Genomic DNA, 9,846 nt, shown 5'->3' with positions numbered 1-9,846 from the left:
TTTTTAAAAGAAATTCCCCCCCTTCCAGCCTCAGGTGAAGACATTCTCCTACTAGTCTCATGCCAACTGGATGCAGCTCAACACCAAATGTCTTTCAAATGGCTTCTCTCCATCTGAGCGTCTGCCTTCTACTTTATTCTAATTTCTTTAGCTTTTATCCAAAAAAGTCAAACAGTTTCTGAACCACTAAACAATAAGACTTTATAACTCAAACGATATAATCTTCACATGGCAAGATTTGAGCCCTTTGGGACTGAGGCCATCAGTCAAATACTTAACCCAGTAGTTCTTGACTCCGGCTATATATAAGAATCACTTGGGAAGTCTTTAAAAATGCCCCGGCTCCAATTTCCAGTGATTTAGTTAATTGGCCCAGAGTGGGGCCCTGAGCATCCATTTAACTTAAAAGCTCCTCAGATAATTCTAATATGTGGATAGAGCTGAAAAACACTAACCACCACTACAACAAAAATCAAACCAAATGTTCACCATCTAATATATCAACTATATTTTAAAGACCTCCTCCAATAAACTAAGCTAACTTTCAAATACAGAAGGCCTAAAGAGAAAGTCAATCTAGGTAGGAAAGCTGCCCTGCCTGCGTCCTTTAACTCAAAAAGCAAAAGCAATAATCAAGAATGTCTTTCATTCTATCACAGGTATCTTAAGAATATCAGCACCCCCAAAGGGACAGTGAGATCTGCTGAAATGATGAATGTTCCTTGTGTCTGGATCCATAAATCCTATTTGTCTGGAGAAATATTTGCACAAATGTAAGACTTTACACTGAGTTAGCCCTTACCAATATGTATTCAATAGACATATTAAGACCCTAATAAAAAGCATCCCAATCTTGACACTGAATTTATTAATGCATTTTTCAAAAACGTATAAAGCTTAGAATTGAAATCAGGCTCTGAAAAAAATAATAAGTAAATAAAGCTGGGGCAACCCCTTCAGGTCCCCTCCCACTGTGGGAGCTTTATCTGTCCTCTCAATAAATCCTGCTTTCTCACTTTAAATAAATAAAACTATAATCGCTTAACACACACACACACACACAGAGCAACATACTTCAAGAATTTTCAAGTGAATTAAGATAACCACTCTAGGAAAGCTACCACCTTACCTCTGAATTTCTTAGGTGGGTTGTTAAGGTCCCCAGTTTCTGGCTGCACAACACAACGATCATCAACCAGTCTGCAAAGAAGACAGATAAATGCTTAAATGCTATATCAAGCCAAGTGCAGGAAAATAAAACCCTTAGCACTATGCAAAAATCAGATATCCCAGGACTTTTCCTGTGCAAAATTTAGACACATATTCTCAGGCCAAGGAGCTGTTTACACTAGAGGTTTCCTATGCTTGGAGCTAAACCTAATCCAAAAGCCCAAGGTTCTGTTCTGCAATGGACACATTAAACCAGAGGTCCTCAAACTGTTAAAACAGGGGGCCAGTTCACTGTCCCTCAGACCGTTGGAGGGGCGGACTATAGTTTAAAAAAAAAAAAAAAAAGGAATTTGTTCATAGTTTTAAAAGTTTGAGGACCCCTGCTCTAAGGGTTGGGAGAGAAGAAAGAAAAACAAAAAGCCAGAAAGTAACTGTGCCTGAGGTCATCTAAGAAGCTGCAGGCAGAGGAAGTTATAAAGGAATTACCGGAAGAGCTAAAATTGAGGTAGGAGGATAAAGAGGGGAGCATTTCCAGGTGGAGGGGACCACAAGTGCAAATACATGGAGATATGAAAGGACTCTGAAGCTTCAAAAGGAACTAGGAAAAATTACAAAAGATTACGAATAAATAAGCTCAAATTACCCAGTATTTAAAGTCCTGACTGATCAATCTAACTTGCTCTATTCTTTCAGAACCACTAAAAAAAAAAAAAAAAAAACTTAACAGATGAGGAAAATGAGGCTCTGAGAAGTCACATGACTCATCCAAGTTCCTAAAACTGGTATTGATTGACAGGAGCAGTTCACTTTCCAAATAACCATAGAACTTGCTCCCAGATAACATGCTATGGTTTTCCAGGGTTTCTTCCATCAGTCTCTGCTCATATCCCAAATGCAAGTACCATCACATATTCAGTCAAACCGGGCATGGGGGTGCATGCCACTAGTCCCACCTACTTGGAAGGCTGAGGTGTGAGGAGTTTGAGTGCAACCTGGACAACATAGAAAGACACCATCTCTAAAAAACTAAAAATTTTAAAAAATATATATATTTAGCCTTTATCCTTAACTGTTCTTTTCTCCAAAATTCCCTTTCACCTTTTAATGTCTTATCTTTTAAGGTGCTAATTCAAAGTCCTACCTTCTTCACAAAATTCCCAAGCCTTTCCTGCAAGATAGCAAGACATTGTCTCCACAACAAATACTAAAATAAAAAATTTAGCCACACATGGTGGCACACACCTGTAGTCCCAGCTACTCAGGACACTGAGGCAAGAGGGTCACTTGAGCCCAGGAAGTCGAGTCTGCAGTGATCCACAATCACACCACTGTACTCCAGCCTGAGTGACAGAGCAAGACCCTGTCTCTTAAAAAATAAACTATATATAAAATAAAAAAGGTGCACCAGGCTATGAGCTCCATAAAGGCAGCGAGCTGCCTGTTTTGTATCCCAGAAGACGCCTAAGGTTACCTGCTTAGTATCTATAGGTGAATCAAAGTGTCCAGAGCAAGCAGCCTTCTTCAGCTTCAAGACACAAGACCTCACTGCATCAGCAAGAGGGACAGTGTGGCCAATGGCCTGAGTTCTTATGCAAAAATCAAGAGCAGACTGTGCATATATAAAACCTTCACACTGAGCCCTTGTTAGTTTAAGTACAGTAATGCCACCAAAGCTAACATAACACTTGAAAGAGCAGAGTCAGCCAGGCTCGGTGGCTCAGCCTGTAATCCCGCGCCTTTGGGAGGCTGAGGTGAGTGGATTGCCTGAGCCCGCAGGTTCAAGAACCGCCTGGGCAACTTGGTGAGACCTCATCTCTACAATAAATAAAAAATCAGCCAGGCGTGGTAGCACATACCTGTAATTCCAGACACTCGGAAAGCTGAGGCAGAAGGATCGCCGGAGCCCGGCAGATCGAGGCTGCGGTGGCCGGGAGTGGCCCCTGCACTCCAGTCTGGGCCACCGAGTGAGACTCCAACTCAAAAAAAAAAAGAAAGAGCAGAGTCAGAATCCAAGGTAGGCCTGGGTAAATTATCAAGTTCTCGAACAAGGAGGAAGTAGCAGGAGAAAGGGTTCCACTCAAGTGTAGAAGACAAATGAATTGTAAATGGCACTCTGCCCTACTAGCAGCATGACCATGACTACAGTATTTTACCCCTCCTGGTCTCAGTTTCTTCATCTGTAAAATGAAAGAGTCGGTCTCAATGATTCTCAACTAGGGGGATATTCATCAGACTTTTCATTACTGATACCAGGATCCTGTCATCCCCAGCTTACTAAAGCTATGTTCTAGGAGGGGGCATTTTTAACAAGTTCCAAAGATAATTCAGAAGCACATCACTGATTAGTGTGTGCGCGCACACACACACACACACACACACTCTGACTCTCCAAGGTCCTGTGGGAGTTCTAAAATCCAACAAATCAATAAAGCCATTTGGAGGTAACAACCATCTCCATAAATGGGATGGGGCTGGGGAACTAGACACCAAGTCCCATAACAATTGGGAGTCACTCCTTGTAGTCCATAACGGGTACTCCATAAGTGTTAAAAATATTAAAAGGAGGAAGAGAGGTCAAGATTACTTTCCAAATCAATTTTTACACTACTATCCTCAAATATGTGCAGGCAACCAAAAAAACAAAGTATTTATCTAAAGGAAGTATCTGCAGGCCAAAATTTAAAAGGGAGCCACCCTTACTTTCAAAGAGGGCAGGTGGTTCATCATTAATTTGTGTATAATACTTGAGGAAAATGCTTATAAATCAAAGAGCTTGCACTTCATAGAAATTTTAAGAACAGATGCCCTGGAAGAATGGGAGAAAGGAAAAGAAGGTACTAAGAATTCAGGAGCTCAGTGGGCACTTGAGTGACTGGGAGGAGAGAAATCTCGGGAAAAAGATAAGCATATGGTGGGCTAAGGTTGAACAGGGTATTCAGATAGCAGCTGTGTGCAAACAGAGAAAAGGGAGAGACTGCCCCACAGAGAGGAACTGTTAGCAGCCTTAGCAAGCCTTCTGAACTGTGAAACACTGGGCAAATGACTTCACCTCTCTGAAACTCAGGTTTTGCCTCCATAAACAGTGATGATGACAGTGCACACCATAACGATTGTCTGACGATTCAGGGATAATGCAAGCCCAACACTCAGCATAGTATCTGCTACACAAGGAGCACCCGCAGGGCTCATACGGTGCATACCATGGCCATTTATTATTGTTGCTGTCACAACTGAAATAAGAAGTGGTTGAAAGATTCACCCATAAGCAGTGGAAAGAGAAAGGAGCCAGTCAAGAAGAAAGACGGGGCAGTCAGAGAGGCATGAGGAGCAGGAGGCCTCTTTGCCAAAATCCACAGGTGATAAACTGTTAAGGGTGGGTCCATAACGCAGAGAGGTCAAATGTCTACAAGTGAAACAAGTCATTGGATTTGGTGATCAGACAGCCACAGGTGACTTCTTTTTATTGGATGACTTTTGAAAACAAAACTTTTATACAGTGAGAGCACAGGACTAATTGAACTTTAATTCTGTATCTAAAACAATTTTCTCCTTGAGGGTGGAGTACTCTGAATGAGAGTCTGGGAATACTCATTCTGTACAAATACCAGGAAACAAACATGCTTTAAATAATAGCTATAATTAAAAGGAAGGTTCTGCTGCTGTAAGAAGGAGATTCCTTGAAGAAGCTGTTGGCCTTCTTTCTCCCCATTGATTTGAGACTAGCGCTTGCCAAATTCAACAATGCTACCCCAGGCCTAACTATTCCTTTCCACACAAAAACAATCTAGACCATTTGTGATTATTTTGGAGTTCACCATCGTGATTCTCCATTTCGCTTCTGTCTGCCTTTGGGGCTATTTCACTTCTCATTTCCTCTTCTAGACAATAGGGGTAGGAGGATAAGGCAGAAGATAATCAAATGAGCACATATTTATACCCTTAAAAGTTGTATAAAGAGTGAATAAAAGCACAAAGGAGCTAAAATCTGATTTATAGAATTTTGTGCAATTTATAACTTTCAAATGCATACAGCAATTTAAAGTAGGAAAAGTCTGCTTCAAAGAATAGAGATAAGCATTCCAGAAGTTCCAGTCTTTGCTTATATTACAAATGAGTCACTATTTGGAAAAAAAAAAGAGAGAGAGTGCTTTTGCAAGAGTAAAAAGCACTTCTTTGGGGTTTATAAATATTCTTCATTGAACTTTATTCCATACACTTAACATTTTCTTTATATAGGAAGAAAGAGCAAGTTATAATAAATTCATAAGTAATTGAGTCTTAGCTAATGAAGTTTTGCTGTTGCAGAAATGACAGAAAATGGTGTTACTGTGCTTTTGCGTAAGAGGTTAAACTTGGCTAACATGCGATTTGGTATTTGTGATTTCAACTGCTCTTGGAAAGCCAAGTAAAATGGTAACATTCTTCAGTTAGAAAAATCACAGTTTTAAGCTGATGTTAGGATGTTTTAAACAAATCCTGCTACACAAGAAATTGCATGCTCTTACCCCAAGGTGCTAATAAATCCATTTGTCGATCCCTCCGCGTACAGAGAACAAATGTCTCCAATATGTAGGAAACTAGACATTTTGTCAGACATGTCTTTCTTGAAAATCCTAGACAAAGTAAAATATGCAACATTGTTAGAAGGAAAGAAATGCTCAGAGGGGGAAAAAAGTCACTAAGAGTTGGCTTAGCTCAATTTTCCAAAGCGCCTTACTTAAAAGTCAAATTTAAATAAGAGTTTGACAGGCAGGCAATTTGAGGAGCCAAGTAAGGACATATGCAACAACATTTTTCCCCATATATTATTTAATTTCAGGCTATTCCAACCACAGTAACATTTGTTTCTAACAAAACTGTGCCTGAATCAGCTTCTACTAGTTGAGGACCCTCAATAATAAATACTGCAGTGAATATAAAGACTACAGGGAACTCAGCCAAGAACTTTGCAGTGATTAGGGAATTGGAAAATCTGACTTACGAAACATTAACATATTCAATTTGCCTCAGGGAATGTTAAGGCAGAAGGAAACACCTGGTATAAAACTTGGGTCTGACAAAGCCACTGTGCCCAGTCTAAGGTACTAAAGGAACAAAATGAAATTAATAAAAGGAAACTTAGTAACAAATACCGCAAAGTTCCAGCTGCCTTTGGAGAACTCAACTGTAGGCACTTCATCCAAATGCTACTTAAATGTCTCTCCTCCTAGCCCTTCACCAAGAAACACTTTCAAAGGGAGAAAGGCCCTTAGACAGCACCTGGCTAAGACTCTTCAGTATTCACCTAAGAATAATAAGGTTCCCTGGCCAAGAGCACACAGCTAGTTAGAGGCAGTACTAGAAAATACTCTTAAGTCCCAGGAAATCTTTTCACAGCCCAGAAATCATTACACACAAACATACACAGACACAGACACACACACACACACAAATATCAACAAAAATATTGATGTGATTCATAGAAACAGCTTTCATCGGGGCCATAAATATTGAGGAGTGGGAGCCAATTATAAAACATTACGCTGGCATTTAAAAAACAAGCTCAGCAGCAGGTCGAGGCTGTGATGGCTGTGAGCATGCCGCTGCACTCCAGCCTGGGTGACAGAGTGAGATTCTGACTCAAAAAAAAGAAAATCAAACTTAGTTATGTGGGAAGACGGTGTGCTGGTGTAGACTGCTCACAGTGACTGCCCAATGCTTCCTCAGGCACCTGGTATGTAGATGTCCAGGGTAACCGAGGTCTTCCCAAGACCTTTCCTCCAAACTAGGACCCCTTTACACACATTTTCCCATCTATGTACTCCAGTTCCCCTTCCAGAAACCATCTGCCCCACACAGCCCCCAAGAGTGCAATGATCTGGAACAGTATTGTCTCTCCTGTCTCTCCTTCAATTGCTTTCTGAGTGCCAAGTTTTCTTTCAGGAAGAATTATGCAGCAATGATCACCATGAAACTTCGGGAAGCATCCTCCTACCTTAGCAGGAATGCCAGTTGCTGAGAGTGAAAGGCTAAAGAATCTCAGTTCACTGTTTGCAAGAAGCTGCGGAGAGGGAGGGAGCGGGGAAGCTAATTTACCTTCCCCCAACCCCCGACCCAACAACCTAGACGCTGCAAGAGAGAGAGAGAGCATTCATTGAAGATGAACTTATTTAGAGCAACTGAGAACACAGAATAAACTCTCAAACAAAAGAGCCAGCATCTCTAGACCTTGAGAAACACAAATAACATGCAGAGGGAGAGTTTGCCAAGTACTGCTCTCTGGAATCGTGTCGATCATTGTATCATTTCTTCCAAACTAGATATTTTATACCTAAAGGCAAACCAATGTTTTAAACAATATCCAAAAAGACTGCACAAATAAAAAACATCAAGGGGCATTAATATTTCCCTTATATGCTTATGTTTAAAAGCTTCAACATAAGGGTCAGGAAGTCAGCGTACTTTTGAGACCAACTATTAAAAAGTAATTTCTGTTTGAATTTTGAGTCAGATTAAATTTGTGTCTGCATACTTTGGCCTTCCAGAAGGACACTGAGAGGTTGCCAAATGCAAGAGCACAGGTATGTTCTCAGGCAAGAGGCTTGGGGCCTTGCCCAATGTAACTAACGCTCTCCTTTTGAGACTACCCATCAGATGAATATTTGGCCCCAGTAGAGAACAGGCCAGGAAATAGCTGTGTGACTGCTGTTTTCTGAACTACCATCACCACCTGGATACCTTACTGAAAGATTCCAGGCCCATAAAGGGAAGGAGCAGACACAATTCATTATTCAATGTTCTGGAATGACAAAGCATGACATACCCAATGTTGCCTGCAGCTGGTAACTGCAGTCAATGACTGGATGCTACATTTTTACAGCATGGTTCTGTATTATTTCCATTTCTGATAATAATAGCATGTATCAAGCACTATCACGCCAACCCTTGTGCTAAGGGCTTTATCAGTATTCTCTTACTGAATGTTTTCTTGCTGAATCCTCATAACCACAGCTTGAGGCAGACACTACCATTATTGCATTTTATTGTTGGGGACACTGAGGTAGAGAGGCAAGATGCCCAAGTCACATATAATTAGCAAGCAGGAAGGCCAGTGCTACAATCCAGGTCTATCTGACTCTTTTTTTTTTTGAGTTGGAGTCTCATTCTGTCACCCAGACTGAAGTGCAGTGGCCGCTCCCGGCCACCGCAGCCTCAACCTGCTGGGCTCCAGCGATCCTTCCGCCTCAGCCTTCCAAGTAGCTGGAATTACAGACATGCGCTTACCACGCCTGGCTGATTTTTTGATTTATTGTAGAGATGAGGTCTCGCTGCCCAGGCGGGTCTCGAACCCACGGGCTCAGGCAATCCACTCACCTCAGCCTCCCAAAGCACTGGGATTACAGGCTGAGCCACCGAGCCTGGCTATCTGACTCTTAAGTAGAGCTTTTTATCAACAATGACCCAGGGAAAATGGGTGAAAAATGTTAATAGTTCTTATTCTCTGGACAGTGAGAATATGGAGAATTGAGTTTCTTCTTTCTGCACAATTCTACTTCCTATTTTTTTACTGTGCCCATGTAATAATTTCATAAGTCAGAGAAATAATAAGTATCTTCTTTCTAAACCTATATGCTTGTTAAGTAGAAAAGATAATTGAACCAGTAACCTTTAGCCACATCTTACATTTCCCCCTGAAAACACCAGGCCAGTACACCCACCTCAGCTAATGAGCCTCAACTGGGCAATTAGCCAGGGGTTCCAATTAAAAAACAACCCATAGGAGTGGGAAGGGCATATTCTTCCCCATGGGTCTCAGGCAATAATTCCCTTCACAAAGGACCTGGTAAAAGGCTTCCTGATCTGGCTGGAAACCTTTGGAGGCCTCTCACCACCATTAGTGAAGTGGAGGAAGGAGTGGGGAGGAGGAGAAGGAAAGGTCTTAGTGCAATTATCAGTAATGTCCTGGAAGGAAAAACAAAGACTAGGAAAGTTAACAGAACAGGCCTCTGTGGCCTGGAGGGGAAGAGGTGGAAAGCGATGGGTCTGGGAGCAATCTTCTGGAAGACTTCCTGTTGTTCAGTAGCAGGGTGGAAGAGCCTGCCTCTTTATCTGATAGAGGACCATTTGTGCCTGCAAACGCCTAGCAGCTGCACTTAGGGATCCTGTGTCACTCACACAATTACAAGAGACCACCTAAGAGAAAACACAGCTGGCGCCAACCTGCCATGGAGCTGCAGAACTGTGGGACTTCAAACGCTATATGGACACCCAGAGTTCTGCTGACAAGTGGTGTCTGACACACAGGAGGTGTCTGACACACAGGACAGGCTTGGGAGGTCAGCTCTGGCACTCCACCCTGGCTCTCTGTCCCTAAGCTCTATTAGTTCACCACTGCCTCCCAGTCCATGAAAAGCTCTCTGCTTTTGTTTCCTCTTCTGTAAAATGGGGATAATACTTCAAGAGGTTGTTGTGTGCAATCAATGACATTATGCTTGAAAAGAGCTTGGTACAGTGGCTAACATACTTGTATTGCTCAATGCTAGCTATTACTTTTTATTTCAGTAAGAGATAAAGTAGAATTCTGGAAGATTCTAGGGCCTCAAAATTTAAACTCAGTAAAATAAAGGGTCCCCTGTTTAAAAAGTCAGTTGGGTATCATAACAAATAATCTCCTGTGTGACCCATGACGATACATTT

General features: G+C 41.7%; 1 long non-coding RNA gene across 1 annotated transcript in view; it reads right to left on the bottom strand.

Moving 5' to 3' along the window:
- Positions 1–1,129: 1,129 nt before the first annotated feature.
- The window catches only part of LOC103263089, a 28,851-nt gene continuing 20,134 nt past the window's right edge, over positions 1,130–9,846 (bottom strand). Inside the window, exons 3-4 of the long non-coding RNA XR_504482.2 lie at positions 5,676–5,783; positions 1,130–1,200 (exon numbers count right to left, since the gene is read on the bottom strand). This is a non-coding gene — a long non-coding RNA (uncharacterized LOC103263089). The remainder of the gene's footprint in view (positions 1,201–5,675; positions 5,784–9,846) is intronic.

Source organism: Carlito syrichta, unplaced genomic scaffold, assembly GCF_000164805.1.
Source record: "Carlito syrichta isolate Samal-C Ts95f unplaced genomic scaffold, Tarsius_syrichta-2.0.1 Scaffold92673, whole genome shotgun sequence".
Lineage (NCBI taxonomy): Eukaryota > Metazoa > Chordata > Mammalia > Primates > Tarsiidae > Carlito > Carlito syrichta.
Note: the sequence above shows the minus strand (reverse complement) of the source record. Positions and strands in the feature narration are given on the sequence as shown.